The sequence below is a fragment of the Pristiophorus japonicus genome, chromosome 18, assembly GCF_044704955.1.
Source record: "Pristiophorus japonicus isolate sPriJap1 chromosome 18, sPriJap1.hap1, whole genome shotgun sequence".
NCBI lineage: Eukaryota > Metazoa > Chordata > Chondrichthyes > Pristiophoridae > Pristiophorus > Pristiophorus japonicus.
In genome coordinates, this window is record NC_091994.1 from 15,148,737 (window position 1) to 15,174,380 (window position 25,644).

General features: G+C 46.2%; 1 protein-coding gene across 2 annotated transcripts in view; it reads left to right on the forward strand.

Annotated features, from left to right (window-relative positions):
* The window catches only part of LOC139228564 (TLE family member 5-like), a 112,043-nt gene that overhangs the window by 52,704 nt on the left and 33,695 nt on the right, over nucleotides 1-25,644 (forward strand). The window lies entirely within an intron of this gene.

Consider the following 25,644-nt stretch of genomic DNA (forward strand, 5'->3'; position numbering starts at 1 on the left):
GGCTGCTGCGTTTGTCTGCAATTCAAAAAATAATCTATTAGTTGTGAAGTGCCTAGGGACATTTTGAAGACATGGAAGGTGCAAGTTCTTCCATTGCATCCTGCAGCCGATCTATTGGATGTGCTGAAAGTGTTGTGAAGATAGGTGACCCATTGGTATCAGAGGATGAGAGAAAGAAAGACTTGCATTTATATAGTGCCTTTCACGACCACCAGACGTTTTACAGCCAATTAAGTATTTTTTGAAGTGTAGATACTGTTAATATGCGGCAACCAATTTGGGCATAGCAAGCTCCCCCAAACAGATCTGTTTTTTCCGTTACGTTGATTGAGGGATAAATATTGGCCAGGACACCAGGATTAACTCCACTGCTCCTCTTCTTCGAAATAGCGCCGTGGGATCTTTTACGCCCACCTGAAAGAGCAGACGGGGCCTCGGTTTAATGTCTCATCCGAAAGACAGCACCCCTGACAGTGCAGCGCCCGCTCAGTGCTGCATTGGAATGTCGGCCTAGGTTTATGTGCTCAAGTCCCTGGAGTGGGACTTTAACCCCCCAACCTTCTGACTCCGAGGTGGATGAGCTACCCACTGAGCCATAGCTGACACTGACGCTTCAGGAGTAACGGGACAGGTTGGCAAGTATGACGAGCTGGTGGCGTAGTTACACTGTTCACATTTATGGTTATTCCATTCGGCCCAACTCCGCAAATGTCGTCTTCTCTCCTACTCCCACTCCCTCCCTAGAGGGTATGTCCCCCCCCCCCCCCCCCGCCCCCGTGACCCCTGCAACATTTAACTGAGCCAGTGTCCTCCGGATATCCGAGAAGTGTATTGGTGGGCAGGTGAAGTTTTGATGTAAATGTCTGCTTTCACTGTGCGAAAACACCCAGCAGTGCAACTGGAGATTTATCCTTTCAAGCCTGGGTTACATCTGCAGAGAACATTTCGAGCTGTCAGCATGGAGGTGAAGTATTGGTCGGGGGAAGTCTGTCACTTGTGGGAGCAATTTGAGGTGATTAATTGAGGATCTCGAGCAAGCCTATCTCACGTTGAGGCATTGACTTTAGTGCAGTATTTACCACAACATTTTGGACCAAACGGGCTTTGTATTATGACTTAATTGAGGAACTTTTTGATCTCTGCTAGTCAGTCATTGCATCGCAGAATAGATCCCTGGAACCAAGCTAACAATTTGGGAATGCTCTCATATCAATATCATAAATCAGGAGGCTGAAATGTGACCAATTTATGTTCCCTTGGTTAAATAGAAGTCTTTAATTATATTCCGCCTTGTGTGTTGGGCTGTGAATGCTTTAATTTAAGCGTAAATCTGATTGATTTTCAAACAAAAAACAGACACTGCTGGAAATATGCAGCCGGACAATCTATCGATAAAGGCAAATTCGCATTGAAGCGTTCCACAAAACTGAAAGATAAGCGAGTCCCTTGGGGATGGGGGAGGAAAAAACAAGGGTGGGGGAGTTTAGAAGAATGAGGTGTAATCTCATTGAAACAGACAAGATTCTGAAGGTAGATGCTGAGAGGCTGTTCCCCCAGGCTGGAGTGTCTTGAACTAGGGCACACAGTCTCAGGATAAGGGGTCGGCCATTTAAGACCGAGATGAAGAGGCATTTCTTCACTCAGGGTTGTAAATCTTTGGAATTCTCTGCCCCAGAGGGCTGTGGATGCTGAGACTCCGAGGATATTCAAGGCTGAGATCGATAGATTTTTGGAGTCATGGGGAATTGAGGAAGAATGGGCGGGAAAGTGAAGTTGAGGTCGATGATCAGCCATGATCTTATTGAATAGCGGAGCAGACTTGAGGGGTGGTATGATTTACTTCTGCTCCTATTTCCTATGTTATTAAAGGCGCTAATATAAATACAAGTTGTAGCCCCATTAGCAGAGAATTTTGTTAACTTGATAGCCCTCAATCAATGTTGCGTGTCTGGTTACTGGTTACTTGCTTACTGGGCTGCTGTTGGGACTGAGTGTTCCATGTTGATAACACTCCTCAGTTGAAAGTCTCTGAAATCTCACGTAGAGAGATGAGATTGAATAGCGTTTTGATCTACTGGGTTTTTAGAAAACAAATTAAAGAGGTTGTAATTTTGGCATCCAGCTGCATGATGAGCATCTAACCTGACATCTGACGGCATGAATTTCAGGAGGTTAATTGAAGTGAGCCAAACCTTCAGTGGTTTAATTCCGAAGTCGGTTGGGTGCAAGGGCGGGGTTGGCAGCAGGGGAAATCACTCAGTAATTTCACATTTTGACCAGCGTACCATTCATACTCGAGGTTTTGTTTTCGCCTTGCCATTCTTATATCTCTCTGTACCGAAGGCATTGACCCTTTGCTGCAGTACTTTTCAAGGGCAACAGTTACTCCTCCCCAAGTGGGCTGTGTTTGTGGTGTGGTGTGGGGTGAGTGCATGAATTTTGATGAACAGGCTATTCTTTTTATTCATTCATGCGATGTGGGCGTCGCTGATGAGACCAGCATTTATTGCCCATTCCTAATTGCCCTTGAAGGTGAACTGCCTTCGACAACTGAGTGGCTTGCGAGGCCATTTCAGAGGGCCGTTAACTATTTAACATCTTGATTTGAGCTATTACTCCTTATTTCTCGCTTTTCCTCCCAAAACATATGACTTCATAGTCTTCTACATTAAATTGCATTTGCCACCAGTCTGCTCAACCCATAATTTTTTTCCATTCAAGGGATGTAGGCGTTGCTGGCTAGGCCAGTAATTATTACCCATCCCTAATTGTCATTAACTGAGTGGCCATTTCAAAGGGAAGTTAAGAATCAACCATATTGCTGTGGGTCTGGAGTCATATATAGGCCAGACTGGGTAAAGACAGCAGATTTCCTTCCTGAAAGGACATTAGTGAACCAGATGGGTTTTTACGACAATCCAGTCGTTTCATGGTCCCCGTTCCTGTGCTAGATTTTTATTCCAGGTTTATTTAATTAACTGAATTTAAATTCCCCAGCTGCCGTGGTGGGATTTGAACACGTGCCTCTGGATCATTAGTCCAGGCCCCTAGATTTCCACGCCAGTAACATAACCGCTATGCTACCGTAACCCCTTTTATGGTGTTGGGGGTGGGGGGGGGAAGGAGACATCGCAGCTAAACCTAATCTTGCCCTTTCCCAATGTCTACGGATACGTTCCCAGCAGGTGTCCCTGGATAATCAGGAGCAGTGTTCCCCTGAATTTCTTTTGGGCCACGTGGCCCCTTTAATAGGGCTGCACAGTCCATTCAAGTTTCCGTTCAAGCGAGGTCTTTTTGCGTTGAGAAGTCGGATCACAATCTGGGGCGGGACCTCAAGACAGCTACACGACCGCACAGCTTAAAGGGGCTGTTAATCAGGAGCCCTCGCATTCCCCCACACCCCCCAAACACAGAATCCGGCACATGAATCCAGTTGTAATGCACCGACCATCATTGAGATTAGTCAAGTCAGCACAGACACAGGAACTGAACCTGGCAAAATATTCCCCCAACGTTCTGGTCCCCTTACCCAAGAAAGAGACACTTGTCTTGGAGGGACTGCAACAAAGGTTCACTAGACTGGTTCCTGGGATGAGGGGTTTATCCTATGAGGAGACATTGTGTAAACTAGGCCTATATTTCCTAGAGTTTAGAAGAATGAGAGCTGATCTCATTGCAACATATAAAATTCTTAGGGGGCTTGACAGAGTTAATGCTGGGAAAATGTTTCCTCTGGTTGGTGAATCTAGAACACTGGGTCACAGGCTCAGAATCAGTGATTGACCATTGAGGATTGAGATGAGCAGTTTCTTCACTCAAAGGGCCATGAAGCTTTGGAATTCTCTACCCCAGAAGGCTGTGGATGCTCAGTCGTTGAGTATATTCAAGACAGAGATCAGTAGATTTTTAGGAATTCAGGGATGTGGGGATAATGATGGAGTTGAGGTAAAAGATCAGCCATGGTCTTGTTGAAATGGAGGAGCAGGTGCGAGGGGCCAAATGGCCTACTCTACTGTGTTCTTGTGCTCTTCCCTCAGCATATGATAACACTGAGCAAAGAGCAGGCTAGCAAAATATTGTCCACTTCTGATTGTCACTTTGGGACTGGTAAAGCGAATGCTTTCTGTCACTCTGTGCTGTATTGTACCCTCAGTGCTGAATTATTTCTAAGATGTGGATCGAAAGTTGAAGGTAACCCATTAAGAGCAATTGTTCCCTTTGCCCTTCAAAGCTGGGGGCTCGAGCAGTTTTACATTCCTTTGACACAGTTGTTTTATAGAGCTGTAATGTGGCTGTGCATTATGGCTCTGATTTATTATTTCTGAAATTTATTTTCGAATCCATTGGTGTGAAGACTGCATTCGTTCTGCAGAGAAGGCGTAATAAAGCCATAAATCTATGTTGTTACTATCACTGGTGTGCTGCACAATAGACTGGGCCTCGCTTACACTTAAGCAAAGTCAACCCTGTGCCACTTCGGGTGAGTAACAGAATTTAATGATCGGCAACATCACAGGGGTGTGGGGACTGCGAAATACAGTGGTAACCAATTGTGTGTTTTCACCCTCTGGGAACTTCCAACTTGATTACTCGAAGTGAAGGGAAAGGAGGCTTGCTCTGTTCGCATTGGAATTGTAGCAGACAAAAGAGGCCGTGTGCTGTCATTGTAAGTACTGGTTCAATACTTACACAGTGGTTGAGTGTCAAAGAGCTGGTTAGGCTTAAGTTAGCTGCTCAGCAGCCACACGAAATGTGGGTTTTGCTTGGAAAGAAGTTGATTTTTTTTTAAACATTCTCTTCTGCAAACACATTTTTCAGCAAGGGTTAATGGATAGCAATCCTAATTGCATAGAATTTCCATCCGAATCATTCCATCCACGTGGTGCCAAGGAGCACAGCCTGAGGCTCCGATTCCCTTCGTCCGCTCGGAGCCCGACCCCTCTTTCCTCTTTTCCCCCCCCCCCCTTCCCTGACACACTAATCTCCTCCTCCTCCTCCTCCCCTTCCTCTTCCTCTTCGCCGCCCCCTTCTTCCCCTTCCTCCTCTTCGCCGCCCCCGCCTTCCTCCTCTTCGCCGCCCCCTCCTTCCTCCTCTTCGCCGCCCCCTCCTTCCTCCTCGCCGCCGCCCCCTCCTTCCTCCTCGCCGCCGCCCCCTCCTTCCTCCTCGCCGCCGCCCCCTCCTTCCTCCTCGCCGCCGCCCCCTCCTTCCTCCTCGCCGCCGCCCCCTCCTTCCTCCTCGCCGCCGCCCCCTCCTTCCTCCTCGCCGCCGCCCCCTCCTTCCTCCTCGCCGCCGCCCCCTCCTTCCTCCTCGCCGCCGCCCCCTCCTTCCTCCTCGCCGCCGCCCCCTCCTTCCTCCTCGCCGCCGCCCCCTCCTTCCTCCTCGCCGCCTTCCTCTTTGATGGGGGGATTGGGGAGAAGAGACACACTGTTGGGGGGGGGGGGGGGGGAATTGGGGAGAAGAGCGGGAACCCTGGCTGGACAGATCACGTTCTTACAACCCCCTACAAGGGACATCGTTGGAGTGGATGATATTCAGAAGTCACCGCACTGTCCTTATTCACTTCATACCCAATAAACCTGTTAACAATCCGTCCACAATGCCTGCCCTATCTATGGTGAGTTGGGAGTGGGGAGGGGCGGCGGGGGTAAGGATGCATTTGCGCTGGGCTAAGGCACTTTGGTTGGAGGAGGGATGTACTTGGACTGGGGTAAGGTACTTTGGCTGGCCCTTGCTGTCTTCTGGGGAGCTCTGTCCTCTGTCGCTTCAGAAAGTCAAAGTAGATTGAGTTACAAGTTGCAAAGTCAGTGAGACCTTGGGATGGGTGGTTCCAGTTACATATTCCAGTGAAACTTCAGGGTGTGGCTTATCCTCCAAGGGGACCAATCATAGATGAAGGGTGGAGCATGGCGACCATTTTGACAGTACAAATAAACACGTTCATAGAATTTATAGCGCTGATTCAGCCCAACAGGTCCATGCTGGTGTTTATGCTCCACACGATCCTTTTCCCACCCAACTTCATCTCACTCTATCAGCAGACCCTTCTATTCCTTTCTCCCTCGTGTGTTTATGTAGCTTCCCCTTAAATGTATCTGTTATTTGCCTCAATGACTCCCATGTGGTAGCATGTTCCACATTCTAACCACTCTCTGGATAAAGAACCTTCTGCTGCATTCTTTGTTGGATTTATGAGTGACCATTTTGTATTTGGCTGGTGATTGGTGAGTAGCTTTTTCTTTTCTATATAGTAAGTAAGTTGTTAACAGTGTTGTTGCCAAATTAAGTGTATCTAAGGGTTAAGTCATGGCAGGAGAGCTCGGTCACGTGATATGCTCCTCCTGTACCATGTAGGAACTCGGGGACACTTCCAGTGTCCCTGACGACTACATCTGCGGGAAGTGTATCCGCCTCCAGCTCCTGACTGACCGCGTTGCGGAGTTGGAGCTGAGGGTGGATTCACTCTGGAGCATCCACGATGCTGAGAATGACGTGAGTAGCACGTGCAGCGAGTTGGTCTTACCGCAGGTGAAAGGTCCACAGCCAGATAGGGAATCGAAGACCAGCAGGAAAAGCAGTGCAGGGGTCCCTTTCGGTCATCCCCCTGCAAAACAGATACACCGCTTTGAGTACTGTTGAGTGGGATGACTCATCAGGGGAGGGCAGCAGCAGCCAAGTTCATGGCACCGTGGCTGTCTCTGCTGCACGGGAGGGCAGGAAAAAGAGTGGGAGAGAAATAGTGATAGGGAATGCAATTGTAAGGGGAATAGATAGGCGTTTCTGCGGCCGCAACCGAGACTCCAGGATGGTATGTTGCCTCCCTGGTGCAAGGATCAAGGATGTCTCGGAGCGGGTGCAGAACATTCTGAAAAGGGAGGGTGAACAGCCAGTTGTCGTGGTGCACATTGGTACCAACGATATAGGTTTAAAAAAAAGGGATGAGTTCCGATGAGACAAATTTAAGGAGTAATATCGGAATTGCTATCAGTGCCACGTGCTAGTCGGAGTAGGAATCGCAGGATAGCTCAGATGAATCCGTGGCTTGAGCAGTGGTGCAGCAGGGAGGGATTCAAATTTCTGGGGCATTGGAACCGGTTCTGGGGGAGGTGGGACCAGTACAAACCGGACGGTCTGCACCTAGGCAGGACCAGAACCAATGTCCTAGGGGGAGTGTTTGCTAGTGCTGTTGGGGAGGAGTTAAACTAATATGGCAGGGGGATGGGAAACAATGCAGGGAGACAGGGGGAAACAAAATGGAGACAGAAGCAAAAGACAGAAAGCAGATGAGGAAAAGTGGAGGGCAGAGAAACCCAAGGCAAAAATCAAAAAGGGCCACTGTACAGCAAAATTCTAAAGGGTCAAAGTGTAATAAAAAGGCAAGTCTGAAAGCTCGGTGCCTCAATGCGAGAGGAGTATTCGGAACCCAGGAGAGGGCTCTGAGCTCGTTAGAGTGGGTGAGAGCTCAGATGAACAGGACCCCAAAAAGAATGCAAAAGGCAGGAGGCAACAAAGCAGAGTAGCACTGGGGTAAGTGTAAACTACAAGGTGATAGGAAGGGACAATATGTATGAATATAAAGGGGCTGCAGGAGGGGTCAAAACTAAAAATCATGGTTTAAAAATTAGTATTAAAACACTCTACCTGAACGCACGCAGCATTCGAAATAAAGTAAATGAGTTGACGGCACAAATCATTACAAATGGGTATGATTTGGTGAACATTACAGAAACGTGGTTGCAGGGTGGCCAAGACTGGGAATCAAACATACAGGGGTATCTGACAATTCGGAAAGATAGACAAGAAGGGAAGGAGGTGGGGTAGCTCTGTTAATAAAGGATGATATCAGGGCAGTTGTGAGACGATATTGGCTCTAATGAACAAAATGTTGAATCACTGTGGGTGGAGATTAGAGATAGTAAGGAGAAAAAGTCACTGGTGGGCGTAGTTTATAGGCCCCCAAATAATGGAGGCATGTGAAAAAGGAACGGCAGTAATCACGGGGGATTTTAACCTACATATCGATTGGTCAAATCGCACGGGGTAGCCTTGAGGAGGAATTCATAGAATGCATACGGGATTGTTTCTTAGAACAGTATGTTACAGAACCTACAAGGGAGCAAGCTATCTTAGATCTGGACCTGTGTAATGAGATAGGAATAATAAACTATCTCCTCGTAAAAGATCCTCTCGGAATGAGTGATCACAGCATGGTTGAATTTGTAATACAGATTGAGGGTGAGGAAGTAGTGTCTCAAACGAGCGTACTATGCTTAAACAAAGGGGACTACAGTGGGATGAGGGCAGAGTTGGCTAAAGTAGACTGGGAACACAGACTAAACGGTGTCACAATTGAGGAACAGTGGAGGACTTTTAAGGAGCTCTTTCATAGTGCTCAACAAAAATATATTCCAGTGAAAAAGAAGGGCGGTAAGAGAAGGGATAACCAAGGAAATAAAGGAGAGTATCAAATTAAAAACCAATGCGTATAAGGTGGCCAAGTTTAGTGGGAAATTGGAAGATTGGGAAAATTTTAAACGACAGCAAAGAATGACTAAGAAAGCAATAAAGAAAGGAAAGATAGATTACGAAAGTAAACTTGCGCAAAACACAAAAACAGATCGTAAAAGCTTCTACCGATATATAAAACGGAAAAGTGTGACTAAAGTAAATGTTGGTCCCTTAGAAAATGAGAAGGGGGAATTTAATAATGGGAAATGTGGAAATGGCTGAGACCTTTAAACAATTATTTTGCTTCGGTCTTCACAGTGGAAGACACAAAAACCATGCCAAAAATTGCTGGTCACGGGAATGTGGGAAGGGAGGACCTTGAGATAATCACTATCACTAGGGGGGTAGTGCTGGACAGGCTATTGGGAATCAAGGTAGACAAGTCCCCTGGTCCTGATGAAATGCATCCCAGGGTATTAAAAGAGATGGCGGAAGTTATAGCAGATGCATTCGTTATCATCTACCAAAATTCTCTGGACTCTGGGGAGGTACCAGCGGATTGGAAAGCCGCTAATGTAACGTCTGTTTAAAAAAGGGGGTAGACAAAGGCAGGTAACTATAGGCCGGTTAGTTTAACATCTGTAGTGGGGAAAATGCTTGAAGCTATTACTAAGGAAGAAATAGCGGGACATCTAGATAGAAATAGTGCAATCAAGCAGACGCAACATGGATTCATGAAGGGGAAATCATGTTTAACTAATTTACTGGAATTCTTTGAGGATATAACGAGCAAGGTGGAGAGAGGTGTACCGATAGATGTGGTGTATTTAAATTTCCAAAAGGCATTCGATAAGGTGCCACACAAAAGATTACTGCAGAAGATAAAGGTACACGGAGTCAGTGGAAATGTATTGGCATGGATCGAGAATTGGCTGGCTAACAGAAAGAAGAGAGTCGGGATAAATGGGTCCTTTTCGGGTTGGAAATCGGTGGTTAGTGGTGTGCCAGAGGGATCGGTGCTGGGACCACAACTGTTTACAATATACATAGATGACCTGAAAGAGGGGACAGAGTGTAATGTAACACAATTTTCAGATGACACAAAGATTAGTTGGAAAGCGGGTTGTGTAGAGGACACAGGCTGCAAAGAGATTTAGATAGGTTAAACGAATGGGCTAAGGTTTGGCAGATGGAATACAATGTCGGAAAATGTGAGGTCATCCACCTTGGTGTGGGGAGGGGGGGGGAAACAGTAAAAGGGAATATTATTTGAATGGGGAGAAATTACAACATGCTGAGGTGCAGAGGGACCTGGGGGTCCTTGTGCATGAATCCCAAAAAGTTAGTTTGCAGGTGCAGCAGGTAATCAGGAAGGCGAATGGAATGTTGGCCTTCATTGCGAGAGGGATGGAGTACAAAAGCAGGGAGGTCCTGCTGCAACTGTACAGGGTATTGGTGAGGCCGCACCTGGAGTACTGCGTGCAGTTTTCGTCATCTTACTTAAGGAAGGATATACTAGCTTTGGAGGGGGTACAGAGACGATTCACGAGGCTGATTCCGGAGATGAGGGGGTTACCTTATGATGATAGATTGAGTAGACTGGGTCTTTGCTTGTTGGAGTTCAGAAGGATGAGGGGTGATCTTATAGGAACATTTAAAATAATGAAAGGGATAGACAAGATAGAGGCAGAGAGGTTGTTTCCACTGGTCGGGGAGACTAGAACTAGGGGGCACAGCCTCAAAATACGGGGGAGCCAATTTAAAACCGAGTTGAAAAGGAATTTCTTCTCCCAGAGGGTTGTGAATCTGTGGAATTCTCTGCCCAAGGAAGCAGTTGAGGCTAGCTCATTGAATGTATTCAAATCACAGAAAAATAGATTTTTAATCAATAAGGGAATTAAGGGTTACGGGGAGCGGGCGGGTAAGTGGAGCTGAGTCCACGGTCAGGTCAGCCATGATTTTGTTGCATGGCGGAGCAGGCTCGAGGGGCTAGATGGCCTACTCCTGTTCCTAATTCTTTTGTTCTTATTTCTGACCCTAGTTCTGCTCTCCCCAACAAGTAGAAGCATTTTTTACTGTGTCTCCCCCATTGAACCCCCTTCATCATTTTAAAGACCTCTCTCCGGTCACCCCTCGGCCTTCTCCCGGAGAAGTGGGAACCTCGACTTACTTCCTTTGCTTTACCCCCCCCCCCCTCCCCCACTCCCTAGCCCAGGGCACTGAGCCTGATTGCAGTGTTCTCCCCATCACCCTGAGATAACTCTGCATAAACCAGCAATAGGAAGCTGGGCAGACCTTTAGGTGGATAATCTCCACGGCATAATATATAAGGAGGGTTGCAGTTTTAAAATTGTTTGCCTGCTTATTTTTCCTTTGGCAGATTATTTTGAGTGAATTGACTCTGGTTGAACCTTAGACGTTCTGCCATTAGAGGTCTCTACTCTAATCGCCGGAGCCACCTCGGGATAGGAATGTGGTCGTGTGTAACGCAGTCCTGTCTGACCCAACCATCCTTCCGTTGATGGCTCATTTTCATACAGAACGAGAGAGGGGATAGGGGGTTGCGAAGATAAAAAAATATTGGTGCTTATTTTGCAACATTGCATCTAAGCACAAAAGATCATGTGCAAGAAGGAAAGAAATCTCTCAAGATTTTGAGAATGGAACAGGAGTAAGGCCATTCAGCCCCTCGAGCCTGTTCCACCATTCTGCAGATCGTGGCTGGTCTGTACCTTAGGAACAGGAGTAGGCCATTCAGCCCATCGAGCCTGTTCCACCATTCTGTAGATCGTGGCTGGTCTGTACCTTAGGAACAGGAGTAGGCCATTCAGCCTATCGAGCCTGTTCCACCACCATTCAGTTAGATCTGTAACGTAACTCTCTTTGCCCACCTTGGTTCCATATCCCTTCATGTCTTTGTCTAACAAAAAATCTTATCAATTGCATTTCAAAGTCCTCCTATCATTTCTTTGGAATCAGGGATTTTTACTTTCATTTTGGGATTTGCTCTGGCAACAAGATACAATAATTGCTTATTTTATTTAGACTAGCTCCAAGGCTGGGAAACTCCCTCCTAATATAATTCTGCTCTTTCCACTTGTAATGTGTGAGTTCTGTGTCGTACAGAGAAGAATCCTTCATTTAACCTCATTTACTGTCACCGTGGGGGAGCTGCAGCACTTATGTTGCAGAACTGCTACCTTGGGGTGGAATCTAAAAAGCGATTTTAGTTTGATGATCTTAAAAGGCGTTAAATTTTAAGAAGCCTGTGGTTTGAAAATTCAAATTCCCTGACCATTCTCCCGTGGCGTTTTTATATTAATGAGCGAGATTGCTGACTCTCAATAGCAGCAGCAACAACAACCTGCATTTTTATAGCACCTTGGAATCATAGAATGGTTACAGCACAGAAGGAGGCCATTCGGCCTGTCGCGCCCGTGCTGGCTCTCTGCAAGAGCACTTCAGCTAGTCCCACTCCCTGCCCTTTCCCCATAGCCCTGCAGTTTTTTGTCCTTCAGATATTTATCCAACTCCCTTTTTGAAAGCCATGATTGAGTCTGCCTCCACCACCCTTTGTGCAGTGCACTTCAGATCCGAATCACTCGCTGCGTTTATTAAAAAAGAGAGTTTTTCCTCATGTCACCTTTGGTTCTTTTGCCAATCTCCTTAAATCTGTGTCCTCTGGTTCTCGACCCTTCCACCAATGGGAACAGTTTCTCTCTCTCTCTACTCTGTCCCGACCCCTCATGATTTTGAAATCTCCTCTCAATCTTCTCTGCTCCATGGAGAGCAGCCCCCTGCAGTGAAATGTCCCAGGGCGCTTCACAGGAGCGTAATCAAACAGAAGTTGACACCGAGCCACCAGAGGAGATATTGGGACAGGTGAGCAAAAGCTGGATCAAAGCGGTAGGTTTTAAGGAGCGTCTTGAAGGAGAGAGGTGGGGGGAGCGGAGAGGAAGGGTTTAGGGCGGGAATTCCAGAGCCTGGGGCCTAGGCAGCTGAAGGCAGGGCCACCAATGGTGCAGCGATGGAAATTGGGATTGCGCAAGAGGCCAGAATTTGGGCAGGTTGTATTTTTTTTTTTTTCCTTCCTCACCCCCCGCCCCCAAAACACCTGGTGTCATTTCCCTTTATTTATCGTTCTGCTACCACCCAGATTGAGGCTGGAGAGCTGCATTTCCCAGTGCTTTCAAAAGATAAAGTTCAGCATTTGAAGTTGTATCTGGAGACCTGGTGGCAGCTTGCGAGCCCGAGGAAGTGTGTGTGTCTCTGGCACCTGGTCTCTGATGGCCGGTTGTATTTATATTCGATGTCAGGAGCACGGTCTGTCGTTGACGACGCTCCATCAATGTAAAGGCACCGTCACTTTCTCTTGCGAGGAGAAGGTTAAATTTGCTATAAATCAGCTCGCGCATAGCCACGTCGGCACAGCTGGGGTTGAAGTTAATGGCCGAACATGCTCATAAAGCTGCGGTGACTTTTTTTTTTGAAAACTCCAGGTTTTAATAAATGTCAGCCGGTCTAAAATATCTTTTCTTCGAGATTTATTTACATTTTGTTTTTTGGTAATCGTGGGTTGAAAGCGAGTCGAGCACGCTTAAGATTCTGTTCTCTGCTGCGAGTTCCCTCTCGATGCTCGCAGAACTCCTGCGGCGTTGAATCAGCAAAAAGTCTGAGAATTCTTCCAAACGTGGCGGGGAAATAACTGCCGCTTCCAGTAAGACTTTTAATGTGTTACAGATGATGGGGCTGTACCTGTGTTTGGAATCTCCCGAACCCCTACCCCGCCTTTACACTGCATGCTACAGCAACACTGGAGGGACTGTGTTGTGGGTACTATGTAGGTGGGACTTTTAGGGTTCTGGCTAACTGCCTTCCCTTAACGTGAGGGGGGGGGCGGGAGGGCCAAATCCATACAGGCTGCCAATGAGAACAGAGGGCTGATTCCTGTCCGTCGGCCCTCTCTGTTCGGGAGCATGCTGTCAACACGTCACATCGCCAAGTCTGGGCCCAAACCAAAATCTACCCCTTTGTGGCCATTTTTCTTTTAGCAAAATGAGACCCTAAAAAAAAAAAAATCCTGCTTTGATAAAATGCGAGTACTTTATACCCACAGAAGAGTTTACAATATTTTAGTATAGATTGAGGAAAAACAAGATTCTTGTGTGAATTGTCGCTCTCTCTCCCTTGCCTACCTCCCTCGCCCATCTCTCCATATTGCACAAATTTCATTGACATCCCAGTGATGCCTTAAGAACATATGGTATAAAAAAATTTGATAAGCTCCTTCGATGGCCTAGTGCTAAAATCTTTCCAGATTCCTGCTGTAAAAGTACTTGCTCAGGTTTTGGTGCCTGTACCCTTTCTGATGCCGCTAATAGCCTGGATCAATATGCAATCATTGGTTCTTCAGGCCCACAAGTTGTGGTACTGGAGCGTGTTACCCAGCTGAGTGATCTTCTCCAGGGAGTCTGTAATTCATGGCTCCAACTTCACCGTGATGGGTTGACCTGTCAATACAGATCAGTCTGTTGATATGAAGGCAGAATGCTGAATTTAGCAAAGTTGTCCAAGTGTAGTAGCTATTCCTGTAACTACCCCCAGGTTCTTTGGGGGTGGGGGGGCTGCATTTTAACTTTTTCTGAAACCGGGACTGAGTGTGTAACTTGGTTTCACTCGGGAGCAGACTGGCTATATGGGAATTCTGAATTCCTGAGTGCCCCATGAATGGCCCCATCGCACTCTCATCGGCGCCACCTCCTTTTTCTGGGAGAATCCGTTCTTTTGAGGGACCCCGTCTGCCCCTGGATTCATATCCCAAACCCACACCAACTCTCCCACTTGGTAAGCAAGTGCTGTCATCCAGAGTTTAGAACCCTTAGCGTAGGAGTGCTCCTTATATGGCATTGGGGCCATTTTCTGTCCAGCTGACCTTCAGCTCTGGCCATCTGTATCCTTACCGGTCCATCCTTACTGTATCCCTGAGCCTTCACTTAATGGCCTGCCTTGCTGTGTTGCATTGATTGAGTGGCCATTCCTCTCTCTGGCAAAGGAATACGGTGAGACAAGATTCTCCTACCTTCTGTCCAGCAGATAAAGGAGTCTTGCAGAGATCTAACTATTGGCCTTTATCTTCCGTAGGGAAATGAGATTGAAACACAACCTTATGAGGTTAGCATAATGCACATCGATAAAGTTTTTTAAAAAAAAAACCCTATACTGATGCAATAGATGCAAAATCAAAGGGCAAGTTATTATTTACATAGAGAGAGATTGCAAAGTGCTGCAGTACAGCGGGACCTGGAGGTACTTGTGCATGAAACACAAAAGGATAGTATGCAGGTACAGCAAGTGATCAGGAAGGCCAATGGTATCTTGGCCTTTATTGCAAAGGGGATGGAGTATAAAAGCAGAGACATCTTGCTACAGCTACATAGGGTATTGGTGAGGCCACACCTGGAATACTGCATGCAGTTTTGGTTTCCATATTTGCGAAAGGATATATTTGCTTTGAGGCAGTTCAGAGAAGGTTCACTAGGTTGATTCCGGGGATGAGGGGCGTGACTTATGAGGAAAGGTTGAGTAGGTTGGGCCTCTACTCATTGGAGTTCAGAAGAATGAGAGGTAATCTTATCGAGACGTATAAGATTCTGAGGGGGCTTGACAAGGTGGATGCAGAGAGGATGTTTCCACTGATGGAGGAGACTAGAACTAGCGGGCACGATCTTAGAATAAGGGGCTGCCCATTTAAAACAGATGAGGAGGAATTTCTTCTCTAAGGGTTGTAAATCTGTGGCATTTGCTGCCTCGGAGAGCTGTGGAAACTGGGACATCAAATAAAATTAAGACAGAAATAGACTGTTTCTTGAGCAATAAGGGGTTATGGAGAGCGGGCACGGAAGTGGAGCTGTGTCCATGATCAGATCAGCCATGACATTGAATGGCGGAGCAGGCTTGAGGGGCTGTATGGCTTACTCCTGTCCCTATTTCTTATGTTCTTATGTTGAGATGGGGTTCTCGATATGCCAACACATGGGTACAAATGCAGTCTGGAAACCTCGAGCCCTTTTCTTAAGCTGGAAGATCAAAATACAAGTGGTTGACTATTCCCAATCCCAAACACAGTTAAATAAATCTGCTGGTTTTTACTACTCACACAACCATCCAGGACAAAGCAGCCCGCTTGATTGGCACCCCATTCACCTCCTTTGACGTTTGGTAGGTACACATTGTAAAACCATATAGATTAGATAAGGGAAACGGAGGTGGGGAAAAAAATGGTTTTCTAATACTTGTGCTGTCCAGCAATTTAGCCCATCCAAAACCTACTGTACTGCAGTGTTTTACAGCCATATAATTCACTCCCTCCACCGTGATAGCATACCGTGGCTGCAGTGTGTACCATCTACAAGATGCACTGCAGCAACTCGCCAAGGCTTCTTTGGCAGCACCTCCCAAACCCACGACCTCTACCACCTAGAAAGACGACGCCAGCAGGCGCCTGGGAACACCACCGTCTCCACGTTCCTCTCCCGGCCACACACCATCCTGACTTGGAAGTATATCGTCGCTGAGTCAAAATCCTGGAACTCCCTCCCTGACAGCACTGTGGGAGCACCTTCACCACACGGACTGCAGCGGTTCAAGGGGGCGGCTCACCACCACCACCTTCTCGAGGGCAATGAGGGATGGGCACGCAATGCCCATATCCCGTGAATGAATTTAAAAATAAAAACATTTAAACCCAGTCCATTGAGAATCGGCAGTTGAAGTTTCCTGGGCTTCTGCTGGTTCCCTCGACGACTGGGGGAGGTCTGGGGGTGGGTGGAAAGGGTTGCCCTTTGAAAGCTATGATCAAATACAGATGGTGCTACAAGAGTCAAGTGCTGTGGTCCATTTGAACACAGTAAATTGATTTTTGACAGAACATTTATTTTCACAAAGGCTCTCGACCCGAGACTGCTTTTCGGGTAGCTACCAGCAAAGAGGTCAGTCAGGTAAAATAGCTTTTGTGCCAAAAAGGATTTGAAATGGATCTGGAGGATCCTATTTTGATCTAGAGACATAACTTCCTCGTCGGATTTAGAGTTTAAAGTTATCTGACTCTGTTGGACTTCTTGTAAGATTGACGTTTGTTTATTTTCTTTAAACTACACTATTTTTGTTCATTTCAAAATTGATTTGTAGTCCTTGCAGTTGGAGATAGAACTGTGCTGGTTAGCTTGGTATGGAGTTTGATGGTTTAACCCTCCCCACACGCACAATCTTTATTCTTTATGCTTGGCAGTATTTATTGGGAGAGTGGGCAGAAGGCCCTGCTTATCACTGCAGTCAGCTGATGATATTTGAGGTTGGCCACAGTGTGTGACTTGCTCTCTGATTTCATTACTTGCCTCTTGTTCCTTGCATTCTTTGCCCCCCACACCCCTCCCCCCGGCCCTGTAAACATAGCACCTCCGACCATGCCTGTATTTCTTTCTTCACACATTCATTCTTGGGATGAGGGCGTCGCTGGCAAAGCCGGCATTTGTTGCCCATCTCTAGTTGGCCTTGAAGGTGGAGATGTGCCGCTATCTTGAACCACTGCAGTATGTTTGGTGGAGGTGCTGCCAAGTAGGGACTTTGAGGATTTTGACCCAGCAGCGATGAAGAAATAATAAGTGCAATGTTTAGCACTATTTCCAATGAATGAAGAGTGATTGTACCCACTAGAACACGAACACCAGGACTTGATGGCTAACACAATAAAAATGTCAGCATCAAACCTGACCACCCAGTCATTGTTTACCCAGGTTCCAGACATTAACAACTATCCAGAATCATAAATAAATTAATAATTTATGACCGTTTTCTTTTTACTGGACTATAATCTAATGTAAGAGTTTGGAAGCTTTCATAAATCAGAGGGGTTTTTTGAGCGTTGTAATTTCCTCTAAGCCCCTTGACGTAGATTATGGGTTCTGTCATTCCCTGATATCTGTTATGTTGGAATCTGCAAACTCCCTTTCCATTTTGTTTTGACACCTCCTTAGTTCAACATCTGTTGCAGTTTTACACATCGGTCTCCTTTGTACAGTTCACATCATAGAATATATGTCTATTTTCATAATCATCTATGATGGGGGGGCTCGATTGCCGACGTGTAACGTTTCCCCATGAGATTTTGGTTGTGTTTTTGCTTCAATTTATGGTTGCTTTGCCCATGTAAAGAAAGACTTGGATTTATATAGCGCCTTTCATGACCACCGGATGTCTCAAAGCGCTTTACAGCCATTGAAGTACTTTTAGATGTGTAGTCACTGTTGTAATGTAGGAAACGCGGCAGCCAATTCGCACACAGCAAGCTCCCACAAGGAAGTGGCCCTAGAAATAGTCGATGCATTGGTGGTCATTTTCCAACATTCTATAGACTCTGGATCAGTTCCTATGGATTGGAGAGTAGCGAATGTAACCCCACTTTTTTTTTTAAAAAGGGAGGGAGAGAGAAAACAGGGAATTATAAACTGGGTAGCCTGACATCAGTAGTGGGGAAAATGTTGGAATAAATTATTAAAGATGTAATAGCGCATTTGGAAAGCAGTGACAGGATCGGTTCAAGTCAGCATGGATTTATGAAAGGGAAATCATGCTTGACATATCTTCTAGAATTTTTTGAGGATGTAACTGGTAGAGTGGATAAGGGAGAACCAGTGGATGTGGTGTATTTGGACTTTCAAAAGGCTTTTGACAAGGTCCCACACAAGAGATTGGTGTGCAAAATTAAAGCACATGGTATTGGGGGTAATATATTGACGTGGATAGAGAACTGGTTGGCAGACAGGAAGCAAAGTGTAGGAATAAATGGGTCCTTTTCAGAATGGCAGGCAGTGACTAGTGGGGTACCGCAAGGTTCAGTGCTGGGACCCCAGCTATTTACAATATACATTAATGATTTAGACAAAGGAATTGAATGTAATATCTCCAAGTTTGCAGATGACACTAAGCTGGGTGGCAGTGTGAGCTGTGAGGAGGATGCTTAGAGGCTGCAGGGTGACTTGGACAGGTTAAGTGAGTAGGCAAATTCATGGCAGATGCAGTATAATGTAGATAAATGTGAGGTTATCCACTTTGGTGGCAAAAACAGGAAGGCAGAATATTATCTGAATGGTGACAATTAGGAAATGGGGAGGTGCAATGAGACCTGGGTGTCATGGTACATCAGTTATTGAAGGTTGGCATGCAGGTACAGCAGGTGGTGAAGAAGGCAAATGGCACGTTGGCCTTCATAGCGAGAGGATTTGAGTATAGGAGCAGGGAGGTCTTACTGCGGTTGTACAGGGCCTTGGTGAGGCCATACCATGAATCAGTTTTGGTCTCCTAATCTGAGGAAGGACATTCTTGCTATTGAGGGAGTGCAGCAAAGGTTCACCAGACTGATTCCCGGGAAGGCAGGACTGACCTATGAAGAAAGACTGGATCAACTAGGCTTATTTTCACTGGAATTTAGAAGAATGAGAGGGGATCTCATACAAACATATAAAATTCTGATGGGATTGAACAGGTTAGATGCAGGAAGAATGTTCCTGATGTTGGGGAAGTCCAGAACCAGGGGTCACAGCCTAAGGATAAGGGGTAAGCCAGTTAGGACTGAGATGAGGAGAAACTTCTTCAGTCAGAGAATTGTGAACCTGTGGAATTCTCTACCACAAAGTTGTTGAGGTCAGTTCGTTAGATATATTCAAAAGTGAGTTAGATGTGGCCCTTACAGCTAAAGGGATCAAGGAGTATGGAGCCAAAGCAGGAATGGGGTACTGAAGTTGCATCATCAGCCATGATATTGAATGGTGGTGCAGACTTGAAAGGCTGAATGGCTTACTCCTGCACCCATTTTCTATGTTTCAAACAGCAATGTGATAATGACAGGTTAATCTGTTTTTGTTATGTTGATTGAGGGATAACTAATTGCCAGGACACTGGGGATAACTCCCCTGTTCTTCTTCAAAATAGTGCCACGGGATCATTTACGTCCACCTGAGAGCAGACGGGGCCTCGAATTAATGTCTCATCCGAAAGACGGGACCTCTGACAGTGCAGCGCTCCCTCAGCACTGCACTGGAGTGTCGGCTTAGATTTATATGCTCAAATTCCTGGAGTAGGACTTGAACCCGCAACCTTCTGACTCCAAGGTGAGGGGTGCTACCCACTGAGCGAAGGCTGACGCTTTGTATGTGCAATTGACCCTAAAGCAGCTTTCGATTGCCTGTGTCTCCTGTGTGCCTCTAACCAACCATTAGTCGATCATTGGATATCCGAAAAATTAAATGTTGGAGAGCTGAGCAGTACAGTGTGGTTATGAGTCAGTTCTGTTTGTATATTTTTGATGTGGTCACCGCTTTTCTAGACACTTACTGTAACAAGATATACGATCGGCTAATGGAAAGTCTAAAAATATTCACGTACTGTGTAAAATAATGTATAAGAATAAGGCTTGCGCCGAGCCCTCCTTGATTAACTTTCTGCTAATTTCTGTTGAAGTAGCAAAACTTTCTGAAGTTATCTCCTTTTATTTTGCTGAATTACTGTGGCGGTTTTCCCCTTGTCATTTTCTCAACAAATTACAAGGCGGCTAAAGCTATTGAGAACGAGGAATGTTGCAGAGCTTGGCACCCAGTGTGCGCACTGTAGAGGCTGGAGCATCAGCTACAAGTTCTCTGGCGTGTAACTTGGGGTTGCCCACAATATGGATCACAGGAATCCTGGTGTGCAGACTGTAGGAGGAACTAGGATAGCTGTGCTCAAATGGCCCGTCTCAGGGCTCAATTTGTGAACAGAGATTTGGCCGTACTTCTGTAATCGTAGCTGGAAAAAATGGCCGACTAAAAATACTATGTTGGGGGAGAGAGTGGATGTGGCAGAATTTTTTGTATTGTGAAAATCCTGGAATGCCAGGTTAACCCAGAACATCTGCTTTCGAGCGGATAATATAGTCACGGCTCTCACGGGAAAGAGTTTTTCATCCAGTGACGATGGAGGAATGGAAATTTGTTTCCAAGTCAGGATGGTGCTCAACTCAGTATCTTTAAGCACTCCATAAACTGATCCGCCAAGGAGAATTCACCCCATTTATTTAATTAGGTGAGAATATGGAGTTTGGAAATTCCTTTCAACATTGGACCCTAATCAAAAATACAATGAAGAACAAAACATTTTGTCTTTCCACCTTGGAAAATAATGCGACTTGGGTCCTTACTAATTAATTGTGCTCTGACTGTGACATGAGATAGTAACCCCTTCCTACCCCTGAAGATTGGCTGTGTATTGCTAACATTGTTTTTTTGAATTCCACCAATTGCAGTCATTTCTGCTGTACAACAGAAAGCATGGACATTAACTTGAAGGTTGCCACAAGAATCCAATACGGAATGATTGATTTAATTGCAGTCTGCGTCTGTGCAGAAACGGGGCACAACAGGCGAGCCTGGTCAGCCCTGTGACGGGCTTGGCAGTTCACTGATACTATCTTATTTCAAGAGTGTTGAATCAGACGCCCATTTTGAAAAGAACGAGGCTGCTGTCAATTACCAGTGAGCGATCTAGCCAGCCTGCTGGCCTGACTGTGTAGTCTCGAAGAGGATTAGGTAGTGCAGGGCATGTAATGAGTGGTAAATTGGGTTCACTTTGCTGACAGGTCAGCTGCATTGAGCATGAAGTTACAGAAGCTGCAATTGCTGAGAGAGTCTTATTATACACTGGGTGAATTAATTGGAAGAGGTCTCGACAAAGGAGATGGGGGGCAGGGGGAGAGAAGCACAGAAGCTTTAACTCGTTCACTCATGGCTATTTACGTTTTGCTATCTTTGCAGAAAAAATCTTTACACTCCCATTGTCAGCCGTGGCTCAGTGGGTAGCACTCTTGCCTCTGAGTCAGCAGGTAGTGGGTTCGAGTCCCACTCCAGGAACTTGAGCACAAAAATCTACACTTGACACTTTGAATGAGACGTTAAACCATCAGCCCCCTTGGGTGGATGTAAAAGATCCCAAGGCACTATTTTGAAGAGGTGGGGGGGTGGAGTTCTCCCCGGTGTCCTGGCCAATATTTATCCCTCAACCAACATCACCAAAACAGATTATCGTGTCGTTATCACCTTGCTGTTTTTGGGAGCTTGCTGTGTGCAAATTGGTGGCCGCATTTCCTATATTGCAAGAGTGACTACACTACTAAAAGTACTTCGTTGGCTGTAAAGAGCTTTGGGATATCCGGTGGTTGTGTAAGGTGCTATATAAATGCAAGTCTTTTTTTCTTTATTTCTGCCTTGGTTTCGGCTGATTGATCTCTGTGCACCCCTTGCCCTTGTTCAGCAGTGTCGTCAGCTGGCAGTTTCCATTCGCCGTGCTGTTTGTAGACAAGTGCTGCCACATGGGGCCCATCTCCCCGTGTTTATCTTGTGCAAAAAGAGGCACCCAAGCCAACGGCACATTCCTGGCGAGTGACAGAATCCCCCTCACGGGTCGGGTCATTTACACTCTGCACGGCAGCCCGTGGTGCTGGGTGTCTGCTGTGAGCTGCACTCCTGGTGTATAATGTCCTTGTCGATCTGTTCCTGAATGTGCTCGGCTTCGGTTTCCAAAAGGCCTTGAACTCTATATTTGAACTAGTGCAAGGCATGCCCAGTATTTTCATGAAGTACTTTTTAATGATGTTTTAAATTCCATTCAAGGAGTTGCCCTGCGCAAGTTGTCTTCTGTGGAAAGAATGCTGTGACCGGCAGCCAGTTGGAAGAACGACAATCTTTCAACTAACAACAACAACTTGTATTTATATAACGCCTTTAACGTAGTGAAAAGTCCCAAGGCGCTTCACAGGAGTGCTATGCGATAGTTATTTAACCGGGAGCCAACATAGATCAGCGAGCACAGGGGTGATGGGTGAGCGGGACTTGGTGAGAGTTAGGACACGGGCAGCCAAGTTTTGGATCATCTGTAGGTTATGTAGGGTGGAATGTGGGAGGTCAGCCTGGATAAGGTTCGAAAGCAGCATGCAGGCCGACTTGTCACTGTTTCAGGCCCTCAGTTTCCGAAACAAGGTCGCACAGCAGGGTCACCAATCCTCCAGGAATTAAAATGTAATCTCTTGGACGCGGCTGTGAGAGACCCGGGAGAAAGGTCATCGGGACGTTTAAAGAGATGCGTGTATTTTTCATTTTCTTCTCTCATTCTTTTTGTTCATTAGTTTATCACAATGGTGCAGATAGGGGGTGGGGGGGAAAGGCTGGTCGACCGGGCGGAGTGGTTGAACATAAGAACACAAGAAATAGGAGCAGGAGTAGGCCGTACGGCCCCTCGAGCCTGCTCCGCCATTCAATAAGATCATGGCTGACCTGGTCTTGGCCTCAACTCCACTTTCCTGTCCGCTCCCCATAACCCTTGACTCCCTTATTGTTCAAAAATCTCTCTCTCTCTCTGCCTTGAATATATTCAATGACTCAGCTCTCTAGGGTAGAGAATTCCAAAGATTCACGACCCTCTGAGAGAAGAAATTCCTCCTCGGCTCCGTCTTAAATGGGCGACCCCTAGTTCTAGATTCCCCCACGAGGGGAAACATCCTCTCTGCATCTACCCTGTCAAGCCCCCTCAGAATCCTGTATGTTTCAATAAGATCACCTCTCATTCTTCTAAACTCCAATGAGTACAGGCTCCATCTGCTCAACCTTTCCTCATGAGGACACACCTTCGTCCCAGGAATCAACCTCGTGAACCTTCTCTGAACTGCCTCCAATGTAAGCATATCCCTCCTTAAATAATGAAGGCAGGCAGTCATGTGATGAAACCTACAGGGGAATGTTGGAGAGTTGATGACCCTAAAGTACAGGGATTGTAGCCCCCTGTATAATGTCCGATGCTAGTTTCCACCCAGTGGGGTGAGAGGTTAATGCTAAGTGCACTATGTTCCTTCTCACTATGTCTGACATTGTACAGTTCGAAGGACAACGGCTGTGTGCTCCCAAAGATAAATATGTATATTAGTAAAAATTCTTCAATTGCTCAGTCAGGTTAAGCATATTTATTGCTGCTTTTCTGTAGGGTTTTATTGGCAACCCAATGGTTGTCATGGTACTGCACTGCGTATTTCTGCCAGCCAGGATTGATGGGTTCAATTTACTTGTTGCTGAATTTGGTAAAAATTTTTTTACTGCTATGTTGTCCATCTCAACCTTACTTGGGAGTCTTTATTTTAATAATATGACTGTGCTCAGTCCTTCTCTGAACTTTCCGATCTTGTCCCTCCTGAAGCTCCAGATACACTGCTGTTGCACCTCCCTCAACCCGCCCTGTGTTTAATGGAGACTCGTTCCATTGTTCCTGTAATGTATCTGCTTCATGGGTTCTTTGCTTACGAATTAATCACAACACACTGCTATTAAGAACTAGCTGGTTTATTAGCAAAAGGTTTAACAATCACACTACACATTACCAGTTCATCCACCAGGCTCACAACCACCTGCCTCATCGTGGATCCCCTGAACTCAACTGGCTGGGGTTTTATTGAGTCTTGTGAACATCATGTGACTGGCTAAGCCACTACCAGCTTGTGAGCATGCTCACTGGTGCGTATATCACAGTCCCTTAATCTAACCTTGTTTTTTCCCAGCAACCTCAAAATTGTTGCATTCCTTTGCCCTCTAGTATTTTCTTCCTCCTGCAATCTTCAGGCCGACTCTGCCCTCACCTGCTCCCAGATTAATCTCTGGGCTGAGTCAACAGCCAGGCACTCCTGGCAAGAAGTAAATGCTTAACAGCGAACACTAGTCAAGAACAGCCTCTGTTTTTTTTTTGAAATTAATAGTTGGAAAATCAGAGACTGCATACCCACAGTTTCCCAACCAATGCTCCTTTCTTGCCAGGAGCATCTGATAGGGATCAGGGCCTTCCTGTTTTCTTGTACATTTTCAGCCTTGGTCATGGGCCTTGGCCCTTCACTTAGATTTCCTCAATAAAAACAAAATGGAAGTTTGAATGAATCCAATGGTAAATGACTAAACTCCAGATAGTGTGCAGCGTTCCCACAACACTGCGTAAAGTGACCTTATCAGATAGCATTTCAGTTGTTTGAAACGGGCAAGATAGAACAATTTCTGAATGCAGATGGCCAATATTTCCACAGGGCCTCAGAACATGGCACATTTTAACTTGTCAGCTTTAGTGCCAAGAGGCGCAGACTGCTTCCACTGATGTTAAAGGAGCATGTGTTTGGTTACCTTAAACGTGTTTTTGTGCAAGGACAATCGGCTAGAACTGGTGTGCTTTAATCTGTGAAAATCCCCTTTCCTCCACTGGATGACTGGGACCACCCAGCCAATATTGTGTGCAGCTAAAAGGAGAGCTTTTGCCTTAAATACAAGCCAACAATGGAATCCCGAGCCGCTGACCCTTTAATTGCAGCTCGGATTGCTGTGTGTTTAGTAATGATGGCTGTTGTGCGGAGGAATTGTGGTTAGGCCAGTTGATTGATGGGTGAGCGCTTCACTCTGCCCTCGAACCTCCACTCCCTGGTACAGTTCGGGCACATATTCCATTTGTTTTTGATCTCTTTTCCGGCTGCTGTTTGTTCTTCCCGCAGTTTTCAGAAATTGCTGACTGGGTATGTGCGCGCACTCTGGGTACGCGCGCGCTCTCGCTCGCCATCCTGTAACTGGCTCATATTCCTCCTTGTGTGAAGAGCATCTCGTGGTGGTGCTTGGCCTAGTTTTGCTTGCACAGTCAATCAGCGCGGTTTATGCTGAAACATGGCGCAAGTATAACATAACTGATGAGTAGAAGAGAAGCACAGACCGACGGGGAGGGAGGCAGAGTGAGACAGACAGTCAGAGAGAGAGCGAGAGAGCAACCTCCCAGTTTGCAGCTGGGTCTGAAGAACTGTCTGGCAGGAAAACTTGCATTTATTAAGAAAAGCTTTTAAATGGACAGAGATTGATTCCCTGCGTATTCCAGTGGGAAAACAGACCAGTTTATGGGGATCAGAGGACGGGTTGTTCTTATGCAAACATGATCTTTAACCTGCGCTGCAATTAATGGGTCCGACTATTGCAGCACACAGAGCAGCCAAATTTCTTTTTTTTTTCCTCTCCCAGTTATAATCCTTCCTTCCCTGGAAGCGTTGACTCATGCTGGGGTACTCTCCGGCCAAGTGGACATACTTAATGAGTCAGCCTTCACATCGAG